This window comes from Bubalus kerabau, chromosome 1 (genome assembly GCF_029407905.1).
Source record: "Bubalus kerabau isolate K-KA32 ecotype Philippines breed swamp buffalo chromosome 1, PCC_UOA_SB_1v2, whole genome shotgun sequence".
Lineage (NCBI taxonomy): Eukaryota > Metazoa > Chordata > Mammalia > Artiodactyla > Bovidae > Bubalus > Bubalus kerabau.
Window position 1 is genome coordinate 110,241,280 of NC_073624.1, and position 27,968 is coordinate 110,269,247.

Here is a 27,968-nt window from a genome sequence, read left to right on the forward strand (position 1 = left end):
TGCACGTCTAAGGTAAGAGAAACCCAAGTAAGATGGTAGGTGTTGTGAGAGGGCATCAGAGGGCAGACACACTGAAACCATAATCACAGAAAACTAGCCAATCTAATCACACTAGGACCACAGCCTTGTCTAACTCAATGAAACTAAGCCATGCTGTGTGGGGCCACGTAAGACAGGCAGGTCATGGTGGAGAGGTCTGACAGAATGCGGTCCACTGCAGAAGAGAATGGCAAACCACTTCAGTATTCTTGCCTTGAGAACCTCATGAACAGTATGAAAAGGCAAAAACACAGGACACTGAAAGATGAATTCCCCAGGTTGGAAGGTGCCCAATATGCTACTAGAGATCAGTGGAGAAATAACTCCAGAAAGAATGAAAAGACAGAGCCAAAGCAAAAACAATACCCAGTTGTGGATGCGACTAGTGATAGAAGCAAGGTCCGATGCTGTAAAGAGAAATATTGCATAGGAACCTGGAATGCCAGGTCCATGAATCAAGGCAAATTGGAAGTGGTCAAACAGGAGATGGCAAGAGTGAGCATTGACATTCTAGGAATCAGCAAACTAAAATGGACTGGAATGGGTGAATTTTACTCAGATGACCATTATATCTACTACTGTGGGCAGGAATCCTTTAGAAGAAATGGAGTAGCCATCATGGTCAACAAAAGAGTCCGAAATGCAGTACTTGGATGCAATCTCAAAAACGACAGAATGATCTCTGTTCGTTTCCAAGGCAAACCATTCAATATCACAGTAATCCAAGCCTATGCCCCAACCAGTAACACTGAAGAAGCTGAAGTTGAATGGTTCTATGAAGACCTACAAGACCTTCTAGAACTAACACCCCAAAAAGATGTCCTTTTCATTATACGGGACTGGAATGCAAAAGTAGGAAGTCAAGAAACACCTGGAGTATCAGGCAAATTTGGCCTTGGAATATGGAATGAAGCAGGGCAAAGGCTAATAGAGTTTTGCCAAGAGAATGCACTGGTCATAGCAAACATCCTCTTCCAACAACACGAGAGAAGACTCTACACATGGACATCACCAGATGGTCAACCAAAATCAGATTGATTATAATCTTTGAAGCCAAAGATGCAGAAGCTCTATACAGTCAGCAAAAACAAGACCAGGAGCTGACTGTGGCTCAGATCATAAACTCCTTATAGCCAAATTCAGACTTAAATTGAAGAAAATAGGGAAAACCACTAGACCATTCAGGTATGACCTAAATCAAATCCCTTATGATTATACAGTGGAAGTGAGAAATAGATTTAAGGGACTAGATCTGATAGAGTGCTTGATGAACTATGGACAGAGGTTCGTGACATTATACAGGAGACAAGGATCAAGACCATCCCCATGGAAAAGAAATGCAAAAAGGCAAAATGGTTGTCTGGGGAGGCCTTACAAATAGCTGTGAAAAGAAGAGAAGCAAAAAGCAAAGGAGAAAAGGAAAGAGATAAGCATCTGAATGCAGAGTTCCAAAGAATAGCAAGGAGAGATAAGAAAGTCTTCCTCAGCGATCAATGCAAAGAAATAGAGGAAAACAACAGAATGGGAAAGACTAGAGATCTCTTCAAGAAAATTAGAGATACCAAGGGAACATTTCATGCAAAGATGGGCTCGATAAAGGACAGAAATGGTACAGACCTAACAGAGGCAGAAGATATTAAGAAGAGGTGGCAAGAATACACAGAAGAACTGTACAAAAAAGATCTTCACGACCAAGATAATCATGATGGTGTGATCACTCACCTAGAGCCAGACATCCTGGAATGTGAAGTCAAGTGGGCCTTAGAAAGCATCATTATGAACAAAGCTAGTGGAGATGATGGAATTCTAGTGGAGCTATTTCAAATCCTGAAAGATGATGCTGTGAAAGTACTGCACCCAATATGCCAGCAAATTTGGAAAACTCAGCAGTGGCCACAGGACTGGAAAAGGTCAGTTTTCATTCCAATCCAAAGAAAAGCAATACCAAAGAATGCTCAAACTACCGCAGAACTGCACTCATCTCAACAGTAATTAAGTAATGCTCAAAATTCTCCAAGCCAGGCTTCAGCAATACGTGAACCATGAACTTCCAGATGTTCAAGCTGGTTTTAAGAAAGGCAGAGGAACCAGAGATCAAATTGCCAACATCTGCTGGATCATGGAAAAAGCAAGAGAGTTCCAGAAAAACATCTATTTCTGGTTTATTGACTATGCCAAAGCCTTTGACTGTGTGGATCACAATAAACTGTGGAAAATTCTGAAAGAGATGTGAATACCAGACCACCTAACCTGCCTCTTGAGAAACCTATATGCAGGTCAGGAAGCAACAGTTAGAACTGGACATGGAACAACAGACTGGTTCCAAATAGGAAAAGGAGTCCATCAAGGCTGTATATTGTCACCCTGCTTATTTAACTTATATGCAGAGTACATCATGAGAAATGCTGGGCTGGAAGAAGCACAAGCTGGAATCAAGATTGCTGGGAGAAATATCAATAACCTCAGAGATGCAGATGACACCACTCTTATGGCAGAAAGTGAAGAGGAACTAAAAAGCCTCTTGATGAAAGTGAAAGAGGAGAGTGAAAAAGTTGGCTTAAAGCTCAACATTCAGAAAACTAAGATTGTGGCATCTGGTCCCATCACTTTATGGGAAATAGATGGGGAAACAGTGTCAGGATTTATTTTTTGGGGGGCTCCAAATCACTGCAGATGGTGACTGCAGCCATGAAATTAAAAGATGCTTACTCCTTGGAAGAAAAGTTATGACCAACCTAGATAGCATATTCAAAAGCAGAGACATTACTTTGCCAACAAAGGTCCATCTAGTCAAGGCTATGGTTTTTCTAGTGGTCATGTATGGATGTGAGAGCTGGACTGTGAAGAAAGCTTAGCGCTGAAGAATTGATGCTTTTGAGCTGTGGTGTGGGAGAAGACCCTTGAGAGTCCCTTGGACTGCAAGGAGATCCAACCAGTCCATTCTAAAGGAGATCAGTCCTGGGTGTTCTTTGGAAGGACTGATGCTCAAGCTGAAACTCCAATACTTTGGCCACCTCATGCAAAGAGTTGACTCATTGGAAAAGACTCTGATGCTGGGAGGGACTGGGGGCAGGAGGAGAAGGGGATGACAGAGGATGAGATGGCTGGATGGCATCACTGACTCCATGCACATGAGTTTGAGTAAACTCAGAGAGTTGGTAATGGACAGGGAGGCCTAGCGTGCTGCGATTCATGGGGTCACAAAGAGTCAGACACGGCTGAACTGAACTGATAGCTAAAGGATACAACTCAAAACCAGCCAAAAGAAGAGATGCACATAGTTGAACCTGGGTTTAGGCAGGCTTCAAATTTGAATCTTCTGTTTTCTTAGGGACACCTTGGCCTTATCAGCATCGAATTGTGGTAATTAATCTTTGCATGAAGTACTGTCAACCCATAAAGCTCATCTGTGCCTCAGTTTCCAGTTTTTACTGACATTTTATTACTTAACTGTAATTGAAGTTCATGTGGTTGTAGTCAAAGTCTACTCCTTTCCCCTCCCCAGAGTTCAGGCTGATAACCCTGGCCAAAGCCTCAATCCTCTCTTATCACATGGTGTTTGAGTGTGTCCACCCCCATCTTGAGTCGTCTTGGCAACATAAAGTATCCAGGGGCCCATGGAGTCATCTCATTACCATAAAATATCAGGTGTAGTCTGAGGAACCCACCATAAATAACAAAAATGCTCCTATTACATGGGAAATTCCATGGATTTAGAGTTTAACTCATAGAAGCAGGGACAAAGGCCAGACTGCTCCTTGGGTAAAGTTAGTTCTTCACTATGTATATGCTAAATACTATTATTTATAAATTATTGAGCACCTGCAGTGGGGCAAACACTTTATATATTATTTCTAACTCTCTCTAGGATTATTATGATAAAGTCTTATAAGTCACATTTTGATAGTTAAGAAACTAAATGTTTTACCTTATCCAAGACTGTAGTCTAGTATGTAGTTAACCTATAATTAGAACCCTGATCTGTCTGGTTTCAAAGGTCACATCCTTTCTACTATCTCTAGCTTCATTTTACTGTCAAAAAATATAAATAGACACTATATTTTCCACCATGGCTTCTCATCCATCTAAATATTTAATATCTTTCTGCCTTTTTTTTAAGGTAAAAATACCTAAGTTATACTCCTTAGATAAGAACTTGGAGCAACAGCAATATACTGTAAATTTTTGCAGGTAAGGAAAAGTGCATAGGTAGTAAAATTTAAGGCATGCATTTCCCAGTGTTCTCTAACTATAAGGAATAAAAAACACTTCTGGATAACTTGCAAAAGGAAATGTCTTGGAAAGCTATGACGTAATTCACAGAATTAAAGGAGACACCAAGGCACCAAGTATTAAAATTCCCTGGGCAGAGGGGCCGTTGCCCAAGTTGAGTTATGTCCCTATATCTTGACAGCCATGAAAGGCCTTCACAAAATGGAAGAGGGGGTATTCCCCATAGAAATAAAAAATGCTGCTATTGTAAGGAGGAGGAATATATGCTTAAGGGAAGAAGAAAAAAAGAGAGAGAGAGATTTTAACTCCAAGGGGAATTAGTAATAGTGGAAGTACATACACACAAGTAAGTATAAGAGAGATATAATCATACTGTCTATGGAAATTTTAAAGAAAAAAATAGTCCTAACTTTTATGTACAAAAGAAATTAAAGACTCATAATATGAGGTTTGTGGATATTGGAACAAATTTGCTTAGATAAATGAAGTCCTGAATTACTAAAATGTACCAAACCTTGAACTGGTTTGTCTGATTTTTCCATGCTATGCTAAATCACTTCAGTCGTGTCCGACTCTGTGAGACCCCATAGACAGCAGCCCACCAGGCTCTCCCGTCCCCGGGATTCTCCAGGCAAGAACACTGGAGTGGGTTGCCATTTCCTTCTCCAATTCATAAAAGTGAAAAGTGAAAGTGAAGTCACTCAGTCGCGTCCAACTCTTAGCGACCCCATGGACCGCAGCCTACCAGACTCCTCCATCCATGGGATTTTCCAGGCAAGAGTACTGGAGTGGGGTGCCATTGCCTTCTCCGGATTTTTCCATAGGGTTTTAAAATATAAAATACTGTCAATAGTGACAGCCACAAAGTAGATATCATCACACCTCCCTTAATACAGAATCTACATAAAAGCAGGGTGCTTGCTTAGAAAACACAGCCTTGAGTTACACCCTCCCTCCCCAATGTCCATTTCTACCAGGATTGTTGTCCTACGTAGAGGATTCACTGCAAAAAAGCCTCAATTTCTACCCCTCTCTCTGCCTAACCTGTTGGAGATAGGACTTTCTAGTTCCTTCCATGAAGACCTAGAGTCTGTCTCCTGGCCTTGGCTTTGCTTTGGTCATAACAATGTTCTGTGATTTCAGTTCTGAGCTGGGCCTCTAGAGGCTCTGTGAACCTCTACTTGCTCTCTTGGGCTCCTGCCACCATGGTGAGAACGAGTCCTAGTAGCCTACTAAAGGGAAGTGAGAAAACTTTGGAGGTGAGCAGAGTGGCCCCTGCTAAGGACAGCCTAGAACAGCCAGCTCTTAGCTGGCCTTCCAGTTGGCTGCAAAGCAGAAGAAAGACCAATTCAGATTGGCTAGGCCTAGCTGCATTTTTTCATTTGTAAAATGCAAAAGTAGGAGGTAAAGAGATACCTGGAATAACAGGCAAATTTTACAAAAGAAAGCAGGTCAAAAACTAACAGAGTTTTGCCAAGAGAACACACTGGTCATAGCAAACACTCTCTTCCAACACAAGAGAAAATTCTACACATGGACATCATCAGATGGTCAATACTGAAATCAGATTGATTATATTATTTGTAGCCAACTATGGAGAAAAGCTCTATACAGTCTGCAAAAACAAGCCCGGGAACTGACTACGGCTCAAATCATGAATTCCTGATTGCCAAATTCAGACTTAAATTGAAGAAAGTAGGTGAGAGGGTAACAGGCAGGAAGGTCAGGGGTCGCCAAATGAAGGAAATAGACTGCAGGTGTCAGGCATTTTTTCTCTCTCTTGAGCAGCAGGATGAAACAAACTACGAGTGTCAGATTTTTTCCCCTTCTCTACACAAAATTAAAAGGAGGCTTCTCTTAAAATTCTGTGTTGTCACAGTGACGCATGGCTTCACCTGAACTTAACTTTTCTCAAACCAGGACCTAACGATGTGTTTTTTTCTTATGGAAATGTTTTTCTTAAGCTATGTTAATGAACTATGTCTTTAGACTTAGACTGAACCTTAGACTGTCTTTCTTCAAGTCTCAACAAACCTGTATGTTTTACTCATGCTCTCCTTATCTATGTTAAAGAAACTACATATTTACTTGGAAACCTGCCTTTCTTCAAGATTCATGTCAATCATTTTATGGCACAGGATGAGTCACCTGGTGGCAATGTTATCTCAAAATGCATGTTGTGGGTGAGGGGCCTGGTGCCTCTCTGAGTTTTCAGACATCTTCTTTCTTGAGTTAACAGCTTGCTGATAGGTATATAACATACTGCTAAAGGCTAGCAGGGGGACATTCTTTCTGTCCCTTTCTAATGTCTATGACAGAAATTTTCTCTATCTCTTTTATACTTAATAAAACTTTATTACACAAAAGCTCTAAGTGATCAAGTCTTGTCACTGGCCATGGATTGAATTCTTCTCCTCCTGAGACCAAGAATCCCAGCATCTTTCACGGCTCCGCAGCAAACTTTCAGTAGGGAAAACCACTATACCATTCAGGCATGACCTAAATCAAATCCTTTACAATTATACAGTGGAAGTGAGAAACAGATTCAAGGGATTAGATCTGATAGACAGGGTGCCTGAAGAACTATGGACAGAGATTCCTGACATTGTACAGGAGGCAGGGGTCAAGACCATACCCAAGAAAAAGAAATGCAAAAAGGCAAAATGGTTCTCTGAGGAGGTCTTACAAATAGCTGAGAAAAGAAGAGAAGCTAAAGGCAAAGGAGAAAAGCAAAGATAAATCCATTTGAATGCAGAGTTCCAAAGAATAGCAAGGAAGGATAAGAAAGCCTTACTCAGTAATTCATGCAAAGAAATAGAGGAAAACAATAGAATGGGAAAGACTAGAGACCTCTTAAAGAAAATGAGAGACACCAAGGGGATATTTCATGCAAAGATGGGCACAATAAAGGACAGAAATGGTATGGACCTAACAGAAGAGGCAGAAATAATACACAGAAGAACTATGCAAAAAAGATCTTCATGACCCAGATAAAGATGATGGTGTGATCACTAACCTAGAGCCAGACATCCTGGAATGTGAAGTCAAGTGGGCTTTAGGAAGCATCACTATGAACAAAGCTAGTGGAGGTGATGGAATTGCAGTTGAGCTATTTCAAATCCTAAAAGATGATGCTTTAAAGTGTTGCACTCAATATGCCAGCAACTTTGGAAAACTCCAGCCACAGGACTGGAAAAGGTCAGTTTTCATTCCAATCCAAAAGAAAGGCAATGCCAAATAATGTTCCAACTATCGCACAATTGCACTCATCTCACATGCTAGCAAAGTAATGCTCAAAATTCTCCATACCAGGCTTCAACAGTATGTGAACCATGAACTTCCAGATGTTCAAGCTAGTTTTAGAAAAGGCAGAGGAACCAGAGATCAAATTGCCAACATCCATCAGATCATTGAAAAAGCAAGAGAGTTCCAGAAAAACATCTGCTTTATTAACTACACCAAAGCCTTTGACTGTGTGGATCACAACAAACTGTGGAAAATTCTTAAAGAGATGGGAATACCAGACCACCTGACCTACCTCCTGAGAAATCTGTATGCAGGTCAAGAAGCAACAGTTAGAACTGGACATGGAACAACCGACTGGTTCCAAATCGGGAAAGGAGTACGTCAAGGCTATATATTGTCACCCTTCTTATTTAAGTTATATGCAGAGTGCATCATGCGAAATCCTGGACTGGAAGAAGCACAAGCTGGAATCAAGATTGCCGGGAGAAATATCAATAACCTCAGATATGCAGATAACACCACCCTTATGGCAGAAAGCGACAAAGAACTTCAAAGAGCCTCTTGATGAAAGTGAAAGAGGAGAGTGAAAAAGTTGCCTTAAAACTCAGCATTCAGAAAACTAAGATCATGGCATCTGGTCCCATCACTTCATGGGAAATAGATGGGAAAACAATGGAAACAGTGACAGACTTTATTTTCTTTGGTTCCAAAATCACCACAGATGGTGAAGGCAGCCATGAAAGTAAAAGACACTTGTTCCTGGGAGGAAAAGCTATGACCAACCTGCTAAGCTGCTAAGTCACTTCAGTCGTGTCTGATTCTGTGTGACCCCATAGACGACAGCCCACCAGGCTCCCCCGTCCCTGGGATTCTCTAGGCAAGAACACTGGAGTGGGTTGCCATTTCCTTCTCCAATGCATGAAAGTGAAGTCGTGTCTGACTCCTAGCGACCCCATGGACTGCAGCCTACCAGGCTCCTCTGTCCATGGGATTTGCCAGGCAAGAGTACTGGAGTGGGTTGCCATTGCCTTCTCCTAGACAACCTAGATAGCATATTAAAAAGCAGAGACATTACTTTGCTGACAAAGGTCTGAATAGTCAAAGCCATGGTTTTTCCAGTAGTCATGTATGGATGTTAGAGTTGCACCCTAAAGAAAGCTGAACACCGAAGAATTGATGCTTTTGAACCATGGTGTTGGAGAAGACTCTTGAGAGTCCCTTGGACTGCAAGGAGATCCAACCAGTCCATCCTATAGGAGATCAGAAGGACTGATGCTGAAGTGGAAGCTGCAATACTTTGGCCACCTGATGTGAAGAGCTGACCCATTAGAAAAGACCCTGATTCTGGGAAAGATTGGAGACATGAGGAGAAGGGGACAACAGAAGATGAGATGGTTGGATGGCATCACTGACTCAATGGACATGAGTTTGAGCAAGCTCCAGAAGTTGGCGATGGACAGGGAAGCCTGGTGTGCTGCAGTCCATGGGGACACAAAGAGTCGGACACGACTGAGCGACTGAACTGAACTGAACTAGGCCTCGCTGAGATCCACAGTACACCAGCCAAGCCCTGTATGCATCAGAAAAAAATCAATGTTTATTGTTGTAGGCATCTCCAAAGTGTCCTGTGTGTTGTTTACACAGCAGTGTTGTGGCCAAAAGTCCCTGATTTGGTCTCCTGCTGTCTAGCAGCCACTTATAGTGAAGAATCAGAGCCCTGCTCTGGATGTTCCATGTTTCCTCTTGCCAAGACTCACAAATAAATAAAAAAATGAGAAATAAATTATACTATTTGACCATCATGTTTTCATGAAGCATTAAGAGGAATACAGGCAAACTAACTAAATTTTACAGAACCAAATTTCATGTACAAACACATAACCACAGCCTAAATTTACTTGATTACAGTCAGCTTTTCTCTACACTTTGAGGCTTTCTAGACCCACATACAGTGTCTGTTTAATATAAAATTCTCAAAAAAATAAAATAAAGTTCTCATTAGTAGGTATTTTAAAAATAAATAGCTATGAGTACATTTTAAAACATGTTTTCATTAAAAATTATTTGTTTATATGATAAAAACTGTTCCTTTCTAATCCAAACAAGCCAAAAGAATCCTCTCAAGCTTGGAAATTACTTTTCCTGGAATAAAAAAAAAAAGTATATAACTTGAAATCAGAGCTGAGAATTAAAATTTTAAATTTGCCATTTCCTTCTCCAGGGGATCTTCCTGACCCAGGGATTGAACCCAGGTCTCCTGCATTACAAGCAGATGCTTTACCCTCTGAGCCACTAGGGAAGCCCCTTTCAATATATATGTTAACATATATTGCATGCTAATGGGACAGTCAGAACTATATATACCCATATACTTCCACCTTGTTTTTATAGATCTTGGGCTCAGCTTCTTTTTTTAAGATTCCTTCTGGAAGTTGCTCAGGACTTATATCTATGCCAGAATCAAACTGCATCCTCACTTATAAATCTTTTCTGTTTTTAGTTACCCCAACTATAATCTCGACAGAGGTTTTTGAGTTTCTTCCTTTCCCAAAGTTCTCCCTACCTTCATCTGTTTCTTAAATAAGCCAAGATAATTTTAAAAGAAAGCGAATAACCAGTCGTAAAGGAGGTGATAAGAGCTTATAATGTCCAACTGTTTTTTACCCCAGTGCTCTCTGGGATTGTGTTTTTTTCTCTTTGTTCCACACAGTAGCAACTTTTTATAACTGGTTAATATTTAACTATTTGAAACCAGATTATATTCTGGATAAGCTGGAATGAAAGGAGCCAATTTCTTGAACACAAATAGCTGACACTTTTCTTTTTAAATAGTATGATAGCAAGCTTTTTAATTATGGACTTTTCATTGTAGTATAGCACCCTTATCAAATAATTGTTTTCCACCCATTTCATAGAGCAGCATTCTCAAAGGATTGAATATGTTAATTCATGTCTCATAGAGATCTTATTTTGTTTTGCTCACTTATATGTTTCAAACAAGGGACTGGGATGCAAAATACACCCTGTGCCCCAAAGCAATGATAAAAAAAGAGGTGCTACTATGTAGGGAGGGAGGAGGAAAGGGTTGTGTACTGAAACCATACATACAGGTGTCTCAAAGAGAGAGCAATGGGAAGTCCAAGGACAAATAGATAATTTGTCTTTTAAGGTGAAAAATATGCCTTTTGAATACCTCGTTGGGGATTTGGATGGGTGATGGAAATGAAAAAGGAGATATGCAGATTTTGTGTTGAAAAGGCACTATTGGCTGGAGGAGACCCTGCCTTGAGACAGTTGGTACCCAGGGGTCTAGAACTGTGGAATGGCAAAGGACATTTCCTGAGGCCTAAACGAGGAAAAGGATAAGAAGAAGATAATATCTAGGGACAATCAAAGAGATCACCATTTTGGGAACAGCTGGAGAATTAGAACTAAAAATACAGATTGAAGAGAAGAGACAAAAAAAGACTGTCACTTGGGTGTGGCCTAGGGAAAAATGGCAAATATGGTCAAGTGTGTGGGTGAATTTTAGAGGCAGAGAAGAGACGCCCTACCTGTGGCCTTATTTGGGTAGGATCAAGCTCCTATAGACACCCAAAGGAAGGCTAATAAATCATAATAAATAATCATTACCTGGACCCAGAACAGGAATTAGAAGTGCAAAGGGCTATTTGAAACTCCATGACTGCACTTGCTGAGCAGTGGTGAGCACATATACTGTATATGAATGCGTTTGTGTCAAAAGATGTGGCAGTAACCAGGCTTGTGGCCTTGTATGATAACCCTTGGGTGTAGTTAAATAAAATGAAACCTTATAAAATGAAAAGGTTGCACGAACTCATGCCTTAGATGTCAGCCCTCATGTTCAAGGAATCTGATGCTCTTGTAAAATCCTAATTGCATTTAATCTGTAGACCCATGTTTCTCAATGAGGGAGGAGGTTACTTGGCAATATCTGGAGACATTTTTGATCATCATAACTTCGGGAATGCTACTGGCAGATACTAGGTACATGCAGGGACTCTGCTAAACATTCTACAATGAACAGGGCAACTGTTCTCCTTCCCCCAACAGGGAACTGTCTAACTCACAACATCCATAGTGCTGAGGCTGAACAACTCTGCTGTAGGACAAAATCTCTTTGCATCCAATTCTTGTTTACTGATCAGTTAGTTCTTCAGCTCCCCTAAACCATATAGAAAATATTGGTGCTAGCATCCCATTATAGAGAATAGGCTTAAGCTGAGATCAGAACTTTTTTTTTTGAAGGAACAAAGCTGTCCCTTGAACATATCCACTGATAAGGTGAGAATATCACAAACATATTCATGTTAGAATAGAAATGGAAAAATTATTTTGTCCTTAATTCTCTACTGAGGCCTATTCAGCAGTGGGAGCAGATTTTAAGAGCCAGGAGATATGGATTCCAATGTGTTTTAGTCTTGTTCTGTCATTATCCAATTGGCACTGAAGCAAGTCACTCAGTCATGGAGATCTGATAGGAATATAGAATAAATACTTCTTTTTACCTGACATCTGGAGGAGGCAATGGCAACCCACTCCAGTATTCTTGCCTGGAGAATCCCATGGACAGAGAAGCCTGGCAGGCTACCAATAGGGTTGCAAAAAGTTGGATAAGACTGGGCGGCTGAGCACGCACCTGACCGCAGGATTGCTATGAAAATCGAAAGAAAGGAGATCTGAAAGTCATTTGAAAAGTCCAAGTGCAAGAACTATATAAAAAGTGATTTACACTTATGTTAAACATCATTTCAAGCATATTCTCTAGCTAAATCTTGTTATCTATGAAACTGAGCTCAACAAAAATGTGCACTCCAATTAGGAAAAGCATAGAAATAGCTATTATCCACACTACAAACAGGAAAACAAGTTTTCAGCACTAAGTGCTGAAAGTCTAGATGGGAAAGGTATCAGTTATCTGTTACCACAATATGGCTGCACATAAACTATTACCCAACCCTAAGTGTCACACAGTATTAAATCTTTATTGCTTATGTCATGATCAGCTGAGATTTAGCCAGGTGGCTCTGTCTTGACTTAGCTTACTCATGTACCTGAAGCTCAGCTAGCTGTCAACTGACCTAGGACACCTTGGCTGGGCCAACTGGCTCTGCTTCATTTATGTGTCTCATCTCTCTGTAGGTCAGCCTTGAGCACATTCTCATGTTAGTAGCAGAGGGCAAACTTCTGCTTACAGCTTGTCTTCTACCGACCCACTGGTCAAGGCAAATCATGTGGCTGAGCTCAGAGTCAAAGGGTGGGTATAAATTTTCATCCACAGTGAGCCAGACGCTGCAAAGTGTCCAAGGATACAGATGAAGGAGTGGTTAAGATTTGAGCCAATGTTGCAATCTATTTTAGGAAACAAACATAGACACTGGATGATGAAGAGTAACATCCATACCTGATGGAGGGGACTGAGATTTTTCTGAACTTTGAGTTGGATGAAGAAGTTACTGAATGTAAGGTTGAGTTGACTTGAAGGGGAAATGACTTTGTTTCATGGGTAAGAAGAAGGGTATTCACAAATGTTTAGTGGTCAGAGATTTGGATGGTGGAAAAGACAGCTAACTGTGCATCAAAGTTTGTGCCTCTCTTTCTCTCTAAATTTACGCAGAATTGTATGACTTACTCATGCCAGTGGAATATGGAGCAGAAGTTCCTGTGTCATTTCCAGGATAAGATAGTTAAGAAGTAGGTGTACATTCCCTGTTCTCTCTCTCTCCTTCCTGTGGCTGGAAGCAAAGTACTTCAACACCCAGGGAGATGATGAGCCACAAGACCTACAGAAGCTGAGTCTCTGAATCTCCATATAAAGGAAGATCAACTTCTAACCATCAATAAACAACATTGGACCAGTGCCTGAGCTTAAAAGAAGTGGTCATATTAAGCCACTAACTGTTTTAGACTAATCTGTCACATCCCCCAGGATTTTCCTACTATCTCACAATTTTAATACAACACTATCACCAATTAAAATTTTTTTAAAGAATTAAAATTGTTCTTAGAACTTTAGTATAGCTTCTCATGCAAATTTAAGAAGTTAAATCTCTAACACATTCTCATCAAGTGAATATCTAATCCATTTGAATAGCTTCAGTGATGGTAAACTTATTAACTTCTGAAGTAATCACTTCTGTGTGAGAAAATTCTGTTTATAGGAAAAAAATTTCCCTAGTTTGAGTTGCATATATCTCTATATCTACCCATTTATCCATTCTGGAATTACCAAGCTTAACCTTATTCTCTTTTCTAAAGAGTTGATTTTTTTTTTTTTTTGCCAGCCGGTGTGGGGGGCGGGGGGGTTGTGTTGCATGTCTTGCAGGATCTTCATTTCCCCACTAGGAACTGAACCTGGGCCCTGGCAATGAAAGTGCTGAATCCTAACCATTGGACTGCCAGGGAATTCCTAAGGGCTGTTTTTCTATTATTTTAAGATATCTATACATTCTACCTCCAAACTATAATGTCTTTTCTTCACAAGTCATTTCATTTCAGTTCAGTTCAGTTGCTCAGTCGTGTCCGATTCTTTGCGAATCGCAGCACACCAGGCCTCCCTGTCCATCACCAACTCCAGGAGTTCACTCAGACTCGCATCCATCGAGTCAGTGGTGCCATCCAGCCATCTCATCCTCTGTCGTCCCCTTCTCCTCCTGCCCCCAATCCCTCCCAACATCAGTCTTTTCCAATGAGTCAACTCTTTGCATGAGGTGGCCAAAGTACTGGAGTTTCAGCTTTAGCATCATTCCTTCCAAAGAAATCCCAGGGCTGATCTCCTTCAGAAGGGACTGGTTGGATCTCCTTGCAGTCCAAGGGACTCTCAAGAGTCTTCTCCAACACCACAGTTCAAAAGCATCAATTCTTCGGCATTCAGCTTTCTTCACAGTCCAACTCTCACATCCATACATGACCACTGGAAAAACCATAGCCTTGACTAGACAGACCTTTGTTGGCAAAGTAATGTCTCTGCTTTTGAATATGCTATCTAGGTTGGTCACAACTTTTCTTCCAAGGAGTAAGCGTCTTTTAATTTCATGGCTGCAGTCACCATCTGCAGTGATTTTGGAGCCCAAAAAAATAAAGTCTGACACTGTTTCCACTGTTTCCCCATCTCCACCATGCCTTAAAAGAAAATGAATTAAATTTTAAACTATCTTTGGAAAACTCAGCAGCAATAATCACTTACCAGGCTTCAACATTCTATGTACACTGTGATAGGCACTAGTTATAGTAACTCTATGACACAGTAACTTGTATTGTTAGTTGAGAAAACATACTAACATATAGAATGAAAGTCACAGGATATTTTGGGGCAAATAAAAAGTATTTGAGACTTTTAAGAGTTCCAAACATAGTGATAGAGACCACGTTCATTTTACAAATCTACGGATTTTACCATGTTGAGCTTTGATAACTTTTTGAGGTTTTTGTCCCAATATTTTAACATAAAGAAGAATCTGTATTAACTAAATCAACTAGAAGAATTTTTAATGTAATTTCTAAGAAATTCTATTTTTTGAAGTTTTATAACACCAACATCTTGTATCTATTATTTGTATTTATACTTTTTTCTCTGAGTTGAGTATTGAGTCAATTATGCGAAGCTTCCAAGAGGAAAGCTTCATATTGAAAACTTCTGACCCTGTTGTGCATTTTTTACTAAGGAAACATTTTTTTTTTCCTCTCCCGAAAGTGCTAGAATGTGGTTGATGGCGACCTCTACTGGTTCTCAGATAACGTAGCCAAACTTCAACAACTTCAGCAAATGGCAGCTGCTTTTTGGGAGTTACTGTCTACTGGGTCGCACAGAGTCGGACACGACTGAAGCGACTTAGCAGCAGCAGCAGCATGAATTGAAAAGTAAATGTTTAGAAAAAAATAACAGATCTCTGCTGGCTTTGATGCAGTTCCAAATTCTATATTCAATCATTCTTTAGTTCAAGAAATGTGTTCTGGGTTTTTACCTCCACCTCCCACCTGTTTTACTTATTCCTAAGAATAAAAGAATAATTCTTATAGAATCAGGAAAACACAGATTTCAAAAACAATACTTGATAGATTTTTACTCATTACAAAAGGAAGACAAGCTTGTTGTGAAATAAAAATTCAAACACTCATGAACTGATGCCAGTAAAAAAGTGAGAGTCTCTTCATTAGCATTCCCCTTACTTTCAAGGATTCAGATTAATTTACTATGGGATTTTGTGGGGGTGGGAGGTGTGGATTACCTGGTTTGGGATCTTAGACTTAGTTTGTGTGAATGGATGAAATTTAAGAGTACATTGTCTTTAGAGTAACAGGGTAGGGAGGGAATACTTTATTCTCCTTCTTTGGCCAAAGAAGACTGCTCAAGGGCCTTGCTAGAGGGAAAATTTAACCAGTTCTTTCTCCTTGAAGTGTCAAGGTGCTAATATTAATTTTCAAACAGGTAGGAAAAAGAACTACGTGTTCTTGAATATAAGGATCCCAAATCAAGTTTTTCAAAAGTAGGTACAGAGTAAGACTTGATTTTTAGAGTTTTCATTTTCAGTGGAAAGCTACTCCACCAGAATTTAAAAATTAAGTTCTTTTAAAATAATTCCAAATTCCATTTAGAAATATTGCAACATCAAAAATCACAAAATAATACAATTTTTTAATTCTCTGCTTATAGGAGAATTTAATATTAAACATCCAACATGAAACTCCAGTACTTTGGCCACCTCATGAGAAGAGTTGACTCAATGGAAAAGACTCTGATGCTGGGCGGGATTGGAGGCAGGAGGAGAAGGGGACGACAGAGGATGAGATGGCTGGATGGCATCATTGACTCGATGGATGTGAGTCTGAGTGAACTCTGGGAGTTGGTGATGGACAGGGAGGCCTGGAGTGCTGCGATTCATGAGGTCACAAAGAGTCGGACACGACTGAGCGACTGATCTGATCTGAACACAAATACAAGACAGTGCCAATAAACAAGCCATCTTAGTAGATTCTTGGAGTTAATGGCCTGACTTGGTTAGGGTTAGGGTTAGGGTTAAAAAAAGAGTATTAAAAAAAAAGTTCTATTCAGGATAAGAATAAGTATTCTGTGCATGTAAGTTAGAAGTTTACTAGCATTTCAAGTTAAAATAATAGTCTTAAATATTTAAAGATGGTTAAAATTCTAGCTATATCAGTTCCTTGAAAGTGGAAATTTAAAAAATAAATAGCATCCCAAGAAATTTATTGCATGGATACAGAATAAAATATCATTCACCATAAATGTAAACATTCACTAGAAGATTTAATCACTTTGTGCTAAATTACAGGAGTTTGCTGGATGCTGAAAGCTTTTGAATTAGATTTTAATGGTTGCTTAGGGTAGAGAACCAGCTCATTCTAATGAAGTGAATCAAGCTAGTGGTTTTCAACTGTGGGTTCACAGACCAGCTCTGGTTTGCCACAGTATTTTCCCTGGTCCACAATGAAATCAGAACATGAAGATAAACCAGGATGATTTTTCATGAAGCTAAGTACATTAATTTAAAGAACTGCACTTTAAACTCTGCGTCTGTGCTATCAATAATATCTATTATCTTTTTCATAAAAAATAAAATTAAAATAAAATTAAAACTGGTCTTATTTGGCAAAAGAAAAAGTTTGCAATACTCTGGTTCCCTCCTCTCCAAACTTTTGAAGTTTTTAAATTTATCTTTAAAACACCAAAGACTATAGTCACTGCCTTGTCAGTCCTTTTAAGTTTTTCAAAACAGTCATTTTACCCTAACATCTCAGCATGAAATTTCTGAACCAAGTTTCCTCAGGTCAGAGTTGGTACAGCACTTACAAAATTCTCTAACCGTGAAAGCCAACATAACATGTGACTTATCATAATTTCAAAATATCATAGAACTTCTACATTTTGTGGAAGATTTTTTTGTCTTGTGTTTTTTGAGAAACACTTGTGAAATCCACATATATATCAGTGGGATTTATCTTTCGGAATTGGGAAGATATATTTTGCCAGTCATAAATGAACTGTAATCCCTGTAGACTCAAGTTTAATTCAGAAACACTCTCTCCAGAGCTGCTGAATTTGGCAGTCCACAGTTTCTCCTCCATATGCTATCCTTGGGGGATTTTACATACATTGTCCATAATGGTTTCTACTTAGGATGTCTGGAAAAGTAGATATTATGGTCACAGAAGGGCCATTAAAGGGAATTTGAAAACAGATCCATTAAGTTGAAGTATTCAATTGTAAGAGTCTTCAAGTTGGATGGACTACTTTAATTAATATTCAAGAAATAACTCCATCCACCAGCTGCTTATATCATAGCATCTAACTTCTCATGCTTGTATCGCTAACCAACCTGGTTTGGTAGTCTCCCTGGAGAGGGGAATATTAGCAGAATGCAGTGTGCATTAAAAGAACAGCAGATAAATAACGAATTGTCCCTAAATGTGGGCCTCATTTCCATTCCATTCTGTTGTTCAGTGCCTTCACTGTTTTAAATAGCCATCTTTTTTTCATTAATTACATCAGCTCTGCTTTTGTTGTGTCTTGTTGGAAAAGAGAAAAGAAAGTTTCCATTATTTCCCTTCTAGACTGTGGAATGCAGCAGCTGTTGTGTTTGCAAACATCCAGCCATAGCTTAGACTCTGGTCAGTTTTTGAGTGGATTTTAAAATACTTTTCTGTATTGTTATGCTCACTTTCCCCAAATTTGTGAGTTTGTGCTTTTCTCTTTCTGCTGTGAGGTCTGCTGTGAACTTACTCCCTTTTTCTCCACCTGGCTGATATTCAAGCCTTAGAATCGTTCTCAAGAGCAAAGAAAGTATCCCAAAGTTTTCTCAGCTTGGCTCTGTCTCAGCCCTACAACACCATTTCTGAAGGTTTTATTTTAACTATGCTTCCTTTCCTTCTGTTTAAATGATTTTCAGGACACAGTCTCTCTTCTGCCATGCCTGTTGGACAGCATCACTGTGGTCCCTGTCATGGGACCCTTGGCAGAGGATGAACTTGCAGTTTTACCTACAGCAGCTGCCTTTGTCCATGGGGAGTCTCCAGGCAAGAATACTGGAGTGGACTGCCATTCCCTTCTCCAAAGGATGTTCCTGACCCAGGGATCGAACCTGGGTCTCCTGCAAACAATCCTCCGCCTGCTCCCACAAGGAAAACAAGACATATAGGTTGATTCTTCTGCACAACACAACCTGCTTACCCATCACAGTATGATGCAGATGTGGATAGCAGATTCTGGATGTATAACCAATCTCACAATTGGTGGTGCCAGTGGTACAGAACCCGCCTGCCAATACACGAGACATGTAACCCTAGGTCAGAAGATCCCCTGGAGAAAGAAATGGCAACCCACTCCAGTATTCTTTCTGGAGAATCCATGGATAGAGGAGCCTGGTGGGCTATGGTCCATAGGGTGACAAAGAGTCAGACACGGCTGAATGACAGCATGCATGCACAATTTACAAATTGTATTACCATGGACTGGACAAAATTATTTTATCTCTCTGTGCCTCAGTTTTTCCTATTAATAAAACGGGGATATTGAGGCTTATCAAATAAGCTTGTGAGGGGAATAAATGAGTATAATAGGGATATTTCATTGGACATTTTAACCAGGGCATCAAGGTATACTAGCTACCAGGTAAAACAGATCTTCAAAATGTAAAATTATAACAAAAATAATCAAGTCCTTTGAAATTATGAGCTGTTTACCTGGGTCCTTCTCTCAGAGCTGCTGCTGCTGCCGCCAAGTCGCTTCAGTCGTGTCCGACTCTGTGCGACCCCATAGATGGCAGCCCATTAGGCTCCTCTGTCTCTCAGAGCAGTGACATAAAAAACAAAAAGATTGGGATTTGGAGGTCTGTCAGGAGACTTTCTGGGGGTGAGAGCAGCATTCTCACCTCCCCGCCTCCCCCAACTCCCTGTGCGGAGGGGCGTGCTGGCTCAGCCTCTGGAAGCCAGGCGTGGTGAGAGGGGCTTCGCTGGAACCACTGAGAGAGAGAAATAGGTGTTCCTCAGCCCCAGGGACTGCGGTCCACCTCAAGCCTGAGGAAGTGAGAGCAGCTGATGATGCTCTGATGGCAACAGAGCCGAGAGCTGCCTCTGGGCAGTAACAGCGCTCGCCCTGTATCAAGTTCTGTGACCCCTGGGGATTAGCTGTGGAAACCATGGCTGTGACGTCAGACTGCGATTGTCTTTGAAGGGATCCCACCAGAGGGCATGGTCTGCCAGGGAAAGGAGGTGGTAGGCACACGTGACTATCCTGGCTGGGGCAGGGACTCGGGCTCGGGTGGAGAGGCTCCGCCAAAGCTGGGGCCCAGACCGTGATAAAGCAGTTCAGTGGAGGGGTCTGTCAGGGAGTCCCCGGAGACGGAAGGGTTCCCGTGAGAGAACGTGTCAGCACCAGCCCCACCTCACCCCCCACACACGCAACCTCCTGAAGACAGGCCTGCGTGCTGCATGCTACGTCGCTTCAGTCGTGTCCGACTCTTTGCGACCCCATGGACTGTAGCCCGCCAGGCTCCTCTATTCAGGGGACTCTCCAGGCAGGAATACTTGAGTGGGCTGCCATTTCCTCCACAGGCAGAGGTCTCATAAAAGTGTCTGTTAGGGAAAAGTCTCTTCTGCCCCCTGTTCCCCCTTCTGTGAGCCTTCTTGCGCTGCAGGTAGGCAACCAAAGGCAGGCAGGCCAAGGGAGACGTGGAGGCTGGAGAGTGTTCACTTTCAATCAAGTTTAAACTCTGAGGATAACACAGTAATGGAGGTTTTAAGTCACAAATTCGGTTGTGCTTCTGATTTGAAGTGAATGTGCTACTATTCATTAAATTTAACCTGTAAAGTCACAGGCTGGCCCAAGATGCTATCCAAACAGGGAAAGGAACAGCCCCACTGAGCAGGACAAAAAGGAGAGACAAAAACTAGGTTATTTTGTAATTAAGCTCATAGGCTTCTGATTAAGATCAGTTAGGTATTAAACATAGTACTTTCACCAAGCTATTAGTATTCTTTTTTCTTTGCTCTGTTTCCTTATCTGAAAAGTAAACAATTTGAATGCAAAAGAGTATTACGAAGAAAAGTTTAAACATTTAAAATCTCTCACCCAACAGAATTCAAAGACAGCCGTCATTACTTCCAGTGGTGAGAACCTCACTAACTTACTAAACTACTTACTCACTTACTAAACTACCTACAGATGCTAGAAAGTTTATTCTTATATAAAACAAAATCCATATTCATGTAATTTCTATATACTTGCTTACATTTTATCCCCTAGAGGAATACAGATCATGTTTAGCTGAAATTCTGTGGTTTTAAGGGTTTTTTTCTGCCTTCCATATAATATTAGAAGAGAGTTCCAGCTTCCCTTAGTCTTTGTTTTCAGCCTAAATATTAATGTTTCCCTCAATTCTTTTTCGTATAATGTAGCTCACTTCTCATCTTCATCTCACTTCTTTGAGGGGTTCCCGGGTTTGTCAATTTCCCTTCTCCTGAACTGAACAGGAGGCTGGGTGTAACCTAAGGGCAGAGCTACTTTATAGCTGCCATATAACATGCATTTAGGTTTGTGGTCAACTCAAACTTCTCAAGTTGTTTTCTCAGGAAATAGCCCCACAAGTCAAGCCTGCTTTAATAACCAACGCAGCTGGTTATTAAAAGGTGAAGCAAAAAAAAAAAAAAAAAAAAAAAAGTACCTTTGTTATACTCCATTTTGTGGGGTTTACCCTAGTGTTCCAGGCTTCTGAAAATATTTGGAACCTCTCTTCTGATTCAGACTGATTTTTTAGAAATTATTTTTTCTCTCTCCCAGCTTTGGCCATCTGGTAGTTTCTAAGCATTTTTTAAAATCTGCACTTATGGCATCAATTAAAAAAAAAAAAAAAATTGAGGTTGACTATTTCCCAAAGAGGATTCTTGGGTGTGGAGATCCTTGTGTATACTCAGTGCATTTTGCCAGGACACATACTCCAAAGTGAAATTACTGGGTGTTAAAATGCAAGCATTTTCATTTGTATTGCATGTGGTAAATTGTACACGTTTAAGAGAAATTAAATACAGTTTGGTTACAATTAACTTTCTTTATAAGTGGGAGTTGCTGTTCATGAAGTCACTGTTTACACTGACTATGTGTAAAACAGGCATGTGGCAATGACACTCAGTGTGCGGGGCTGGGCGAGCCGAATGCACGGTCCAGATTCCCATGAAGGCAGCAGCGATGATCTCATCTCACTGGCTTGTCGCACGATTCTGGTCTGGTCTGACCTTGTTTCTGTCCACATTCTAAGCCTGGCTATCTGGTTTTATGGTGCTTCCATGAGCTAAACTTTATTCACTTAACCAAACTCCATTTCTGCTGAAAAGTAGGCCAGAATTATTTTCTGCTGCTAAGAGGGTATTGCAACTCTCTTCCTAATGCAACTTGAATGCTCACGTCCATTTCTTTCCCCAGCAGTTTCAGAGTAAGATCTCACTCTTCTGTTAATACACATATTCATACATATATGGGCACTTCCACAAACTGAACAACGGCTATCCCCAATGGTATGCATTCTGTTTTTTCTTTGACTATCCCAGCTGCTTCTTCAGCTGGGAAATTCAGTAGAATGGGGTTTCCCAGTCTTCCCAAGCTCGGTATTCTTTCTTCTCTGCTTTTTTCTTCTGCTGTTTGTTTCATTTAGATTTTGTTCCATGTTTATTTCTCACACACTCAACAAAATAAAATCCAGAAACAAAGAAATGATATCTATCAGTGGCAGTTAACATTAGCAAATTGAACAGTGATCAATATTTGGAGGAGAAAGTTGCACGCAGATGAAAAATACAATGTAGTTTTTTTCCTGTTGGAAGTGAGTATTTTCAGCACCACGTATAAATGACAAGTTACAAAAGTCAAATAAGAGTATGCATTGCATGTTTGTTGTCCTGCCCGCCTCAAGCTCCATTCTGCTCCTTTAGTTTGCTCTGCAGATTTATACTCTAATCCATTGATTGTGTATCTTACAATTTGCTTCTCACAGGACAATTTTATTTCTTTTACTTGCTAATTTATAGGAAAAGGAATGTCATTTTTGGTACACACCGACATTTTAGTAGGAGTATTTTACACAAACATTAAAAAGTGGTTGAATTGAAAGTCTCTCCAAAAATTGTAGTCACCAATTCTAGTGTGTGTGTGTGTGTGTGTGTGTGGTCAGGGCAGTTCTAACAAGGAATTCTCTGACACCAGCTTTGGGGCCTACAATTCAACTCAATTCTGACCTCCCCTGGAGAACAGCATGAGCTCCTACAGATTAGGGGCTCAGTCCCACAAAACCATCTTCTCCCACATCAGATGCTAGTCACAAGCCCAGGTGTTAACTGTGCTTCTGGACAACCAGCTAGAGACTGGAGATTCCAACTAGCATCTCACAGAACTCAGAAACAATTTACTCCCTAGATTGTGCATCTGTGCTTAGTCACTCAGTCGTGTCTGACTCTTTGTGACCCCATTGACTGTAGCCCTCCAGGCTCCTCTATCCATGGGATTCTCCAGGCAAGAATACTAGAGTGGGTAGCCATTCCCTTCTCCAGGGGATCTTCCCAACCCTGGGATGAAACCTGTGTCTCCTGTAATGCAGGCAGATTCTTTACTGCCTGAGGCACCAGGGAAGCCCTTCACTAGATTATTGGTTTATAATAAAAAGGTATAGCTAAGGATCAGCCAGGTAGATGGCAGCACTGGGAAAGGTACGGGGAAATGGCGTGGAGCTTCCATGCCCTCTCTCAGGGCCTCACTCTTTCCAAACCTCCACGTGTTCACCAACTCAGAAGCTCTCCAAACCCTATCTTCACTGTTTTAAAGAAGGCTTTAGATTGATCAAATCATTGGCCATTGTTGATTGATTGAACCTCCAGTCCCTCTCCTCTCCCCTCCCCAGAGGTGGGGTGGGATTGAAATCTCCAACCCTCTAATCACTTGGTTGGTTCCCCAGGCAACCAACAGCATCCTTAAGTGCTTATAGAAGCAACCAACAGCATCCTTAAGTGCTTACAGAAGGGACCAAGGACCATATTAACATAAACTCACTGTGTGGTTGAAAGGGGGTTATTAGGGATATTAAGACACCTCGAGAATTTCCTGGTGGTCCAGTGGTTGAGAATTTGCCTTACAATGCAGGGGACTTAGGTTCCATCCCTGGTCAGAGAGGGAACTGGGATGGCATATGCCACAGAGCAACTACGCCTGCGAGCAGCAGCTACTGAGCCTCTGAAGTCTGGAGCTGCATGCCGCAACTACAGTAGACTGTGGGCAGCAACAAGATTCCACAGGACCCAATGAAGACCCCACATGCCACACGGAGAAAGCAATGGCACCCCACTCCAGTGCTCTTGCCTGGAAAACCCCATAGGCGGAGGAGCCTGGTGGGCTAAAGTCCATGGGGTTGCGAAGAGTTGGACCGACTGGGCGACTTCATTTTCCCTTTTCACTTTCATGCATTGGAGAAGGAAATGGCAACCCACTCCAGGGTTCTTGACTGGAGAATCCCAGGGACAGAGGAGCCTGGTGGGCTGCCTTCTATGGGGTCGCACAGAGTCCGACACGACTGAAGCGATTTAGCCGCAGCAGCAGCACACGCCACAACTAAGACTTGATGTAGCCAAACAAACAAAAAGTAAATAAATATGCATTAAAAAAGTATACCTTCCAAAACAAAAAAAGGAGAATATTAAGACACCTTTATCACTCTTATCACTTAAGACGTTCAAGGGTTTTTGGAGCTCTGTGCCAGAAATAGGGACGAAGATCAAACACGTATTTAATCACAATATCACATTCTTGTTAGCTTCCAATTACGTGTATCTATAAACACTGAATCTCAGCATTAAGCTACAAAATGAAAAAAGAACGGTGTCTCAGACTAGAGCCCTGGTGTCTGCACTCTCCAAAGGCTTCTGAACAGAAGCCGTCTAATCAGAATGGCTGAGGGTGAGCCTCTGGCATCTAGTGTTTACAAACTCTCGTCATTTCAATGCATAGCCTCTGAGTGACCAAGGAGGTTAATAACGAACCCGGTGGTGGACTTCTGGCATTGCTGGTCTGCGTCCCTCCGCTCGCCCGGTGCAGCCATCTTGATTTCCTCCTGGGCCCTCAGGCTCCTCCAGGTACAGCCCGCAGAGTTCAAAGGGGGCGGACCCCAGGCTGCCAGCTCCGGGGGAAGATAGGTAACTCAGGTTTAGCCAATTCATAGTGATTGTGGCGGGGGGTAGTACCTGACCCCAGCAAGCCCAGCATGACTTGATTGCAACCCTTTTGTTACAGCTGTGGGTGAAGAGAGACGCATTCTTCTCATTGGGATTTCACTGGGATCATGCGCCCAAATCACTAGGACTGGCTCGTGACCGAGAGCTGTTAGGTCAGCCTGAGGGCTGGGAGCACACAGAAGGTGCTGAGTTGAGAATAAAGTCCATTCAGGGGGAAGCAGAACAAGAGTGGTCAGGAAGGGACAGAGGGAGGGCGAGAGAGACTGAGCGTGCAAGAGCCAGTGTTGTGTTAGTATTTGAGCCCCCGAGTCCATCTGTGTCTGAGCTAGATTAGTCCTAGGAGTTTTCATAGCCATAATATGTCTTAGTCTGCTGAGGCTGCCATAACAAAATACATACCATATACTAGGTGACTTACACAATACAAACTTATTTCTTATGGTTCTGGAGGCTGGGAAATAGGTGCTGTGCCAGCAAAGGTGTCACTCAAAGGCTTTTTCTCTTGGTTTACAGGCAGCCTCTATGCTGGGGTGTGGGGGGTGTGTGTGTGTAAGGAGAAGTGGGGAAGGAGAGGGAGAGAAAAAGAAAGGTCTCTGGTGTCTCTTATTATAAGGACACTAATCCCATCATGCCAGAAACCTACCCTTATGACCTCATTTAACCTTAATTACCTCCTTAAGGGCCCCATCTCCAAATATAGTCACACTGGGCTTCCACATATGAGCTCTGTGGATATAAAATTCAGTCCAAAGCATGATACAATAAATTCCCTCTCCTCCTTTTTTTCTGAAGGCATTGGGTTGGATTTTCAGTCAATATGACAGAGTTCCAAATGCTACATAGCCACTTCTGTTGACGTCAGTCCTTAACTCATTCCATTTCTGTTCTTATGAGTCTGTCTGCCTTCCTAAGCAGCCCAGTGCCGGGGGTAACAAAACCTTTAGGACAGAAGGGGCCATCTAGTGTGGTGCTTCAAAGCATGGACTCTGGAGTCTGATGGCCTGGGTTTGAATTCCAGCTCCACTATTCATTTAATTTCCCTGAGTGAGTGAACTCACCTGTAAATGGTTCAGACGATCTGGAATTACTGAGGATTTGATGTGTTACTCTTCATAAAGTCCCTAGAACAGTGCCTGGCACTGTGCTGCAATGATGTTTGTTAAATACATACGTAGACTCCAAGTTCAGGACCGGGCAGCCCGTCCATGCTCTCCCGAGCCATGGCCAAGACTGACCAGGGTCAGTGCCCCTGGGCGGTGGTAGCAGACTGACATGTCCTGGATGCAGCTGTGGCCAGCGGGCGGCCTGCTGAGGCAATGAGCCACTGTGGCCAGAGAAGAGTCCGGCAGTGGGGTCATCGCATACCTTTCTCACCGCCCCCTCACTTGCCCACCCCACCGGAAAGACTGAGAGGAAACAGGGCGACCTCACTGTGCAGTTGTTCCTGATCCCTGGAGCAACAGCGGCTGTTGCCTAACCTGGAAAATGGCAGAGTAGAAGGATGTGCACTCATCTCCTGTGACAACTCCAAAACTACACCTCGCTGCTGAACAACCATCGACTGGAGGATGTTGGATCCCACCAAAAAGAGATACCCCACGTCCAAGGGCAAAGGAAAAGCCCCAGGAAGATGGTATGAGGGGCGAAAACACGTTTAGAATCAAGTCCCTTACCTGCCAGAGACGGTCAGAGGGCTCAAACAAACCTTGTGCATACCAGGACCCAGAGATCCCACAGAGACTGAGACAGAACTGTGTTTGAGTGTCTCCTGAGGAGGCACAGGTCAGCAGTGGACTGCTGCAGGGGCAGGAGCTCTGGGTGCAGTAGACCTGGGTATAGCATAGGCCCTCTTGGAGGAGGTTGCCATTAACCCCACCATAGAGCTGCCAGAACTTACACAGGACTAGGGAAACAGACCCTTGGAGGGTACAAACAGAAACTTGTGCACAGCAGGACCCAGGAGAAAGGAGCAATGACCCCACAAGAGACTGACCCAGACTTGCCCTGAGTGTCCAGGAGACTCTGGCGGAGGCATGTGTTGATGGTGGCCTGCTGCAGGGTTGGGGGCACCGAGTGCAGCAGTGCCTACATTTGACCTTTGGAAGGAGGTTGACATTATCTTCATTACCTCCACCACAGCTTGGCCTCCAGTCAAACAACAGGGAGGAAACACAGCCCGGCCCAACAACAGAAAATTGGATTAAAGATTTACTGAGCATGGCCCTGCCCATCAAAACAAGAACCAGTTTCCCCCTCAGTCAGTCTCTCCCATAAACCTCTTATCCTTATCCATCAGAGGGTAGACAGAATGAAAACCACAGTCACAGAAAACTAAACATTCTGATCACATGGACCACAGCCTTGTCTAACTCATGAAACTATGAGCCATGCCCTGTAGGGCCAACCAAGATGGACAGGTCATGGTGGAGGGTTCTGGCAAAACATGGACCACTGGAGAAGGAAATGGAAAACCACTTCAGTATTCCTGCCTTGAGAACCCCATGAACAGCACGAAAAGGTAAAAAGATAGGACATTGAAAGATGAACTCCCCAGGTTGGAAGGTGCCCAGTATGCTACTGGAGATCAGTGGAGAAATAACTCCAGAAAGAATGAAGAGACAGAGCCAAAGCAAAAACAACACCCAGTTGTGGATGTGACTGGTGATGGAAGTAAAGTCCAATGCTGTAAAGAGCAATATTACATGGGAACCCGGGATGTTAGGTTCATGAATCAAGGCAAATTGGAAGTTGTCAAACAGGAGATGGCAAGAGTGAATGTCGACATTTTAGGAGTCAGTGAACTAAAATGGACAGGAATGGGTGAATTTAACTCAGATGACCATTATATCTACTACTGCGGGCAAGAATCCCTTAGAAGAAATGGAGTAGCAATCATAGTCAACAAAAGAGTCTGAAATGCAGTACTTGGATGCAATCTCAAAAACGACAGAGTGATCTCTGTTCATTTCCAAGGCAAAGCATTCAATATCACAGTAATCCAAGTCTATGCCCTGACCAGTAATGCTGAAGAAGCTGAAGTTGACAGTTCTATGAAGACCTACAAGACCTTCTAGAACTAACACCCAAAAAAGATGTCCTTTTCATTATACAGGACTGGGATGGAAAAGTAGGAAGTCAAGAGTTACCTGGAGTAACAGGCAAATTTGGCCTTGGAGTACAAAATGAAGAAGATCAAAGGCTAACAG

At 42.0% G+C, this 27,968-nt stretch overlaps 1 long non-coding RNA gene across 1 annotated transcript in view; it reads right to left on the bottom strand.

Moving 5' to 3' along the window:
• LOC129655998 (uncharacterized) overlaps positions 1–25,751 on the bottom strand; it is a 60,002-nt gene extending 34,251 nt beyond the window's left edge. The window contains exons 1-2 of the long non-coding RNA XR_008716152.1: positions 24,571–25,751; positions 12,048–12,193 (exon numbers count right to left, since the gene is read on the bottom strand). This is a non-coding gene — a long non-coding RNA (uncharacterized LOC129655998). The remainder of the gene's footprint in view (positions 1–12,047; positions 12,194–24,570) is intronic.
• Between the last annotated feature and the right edge of the window lie 2,217 nt (positions 25,752–27,968).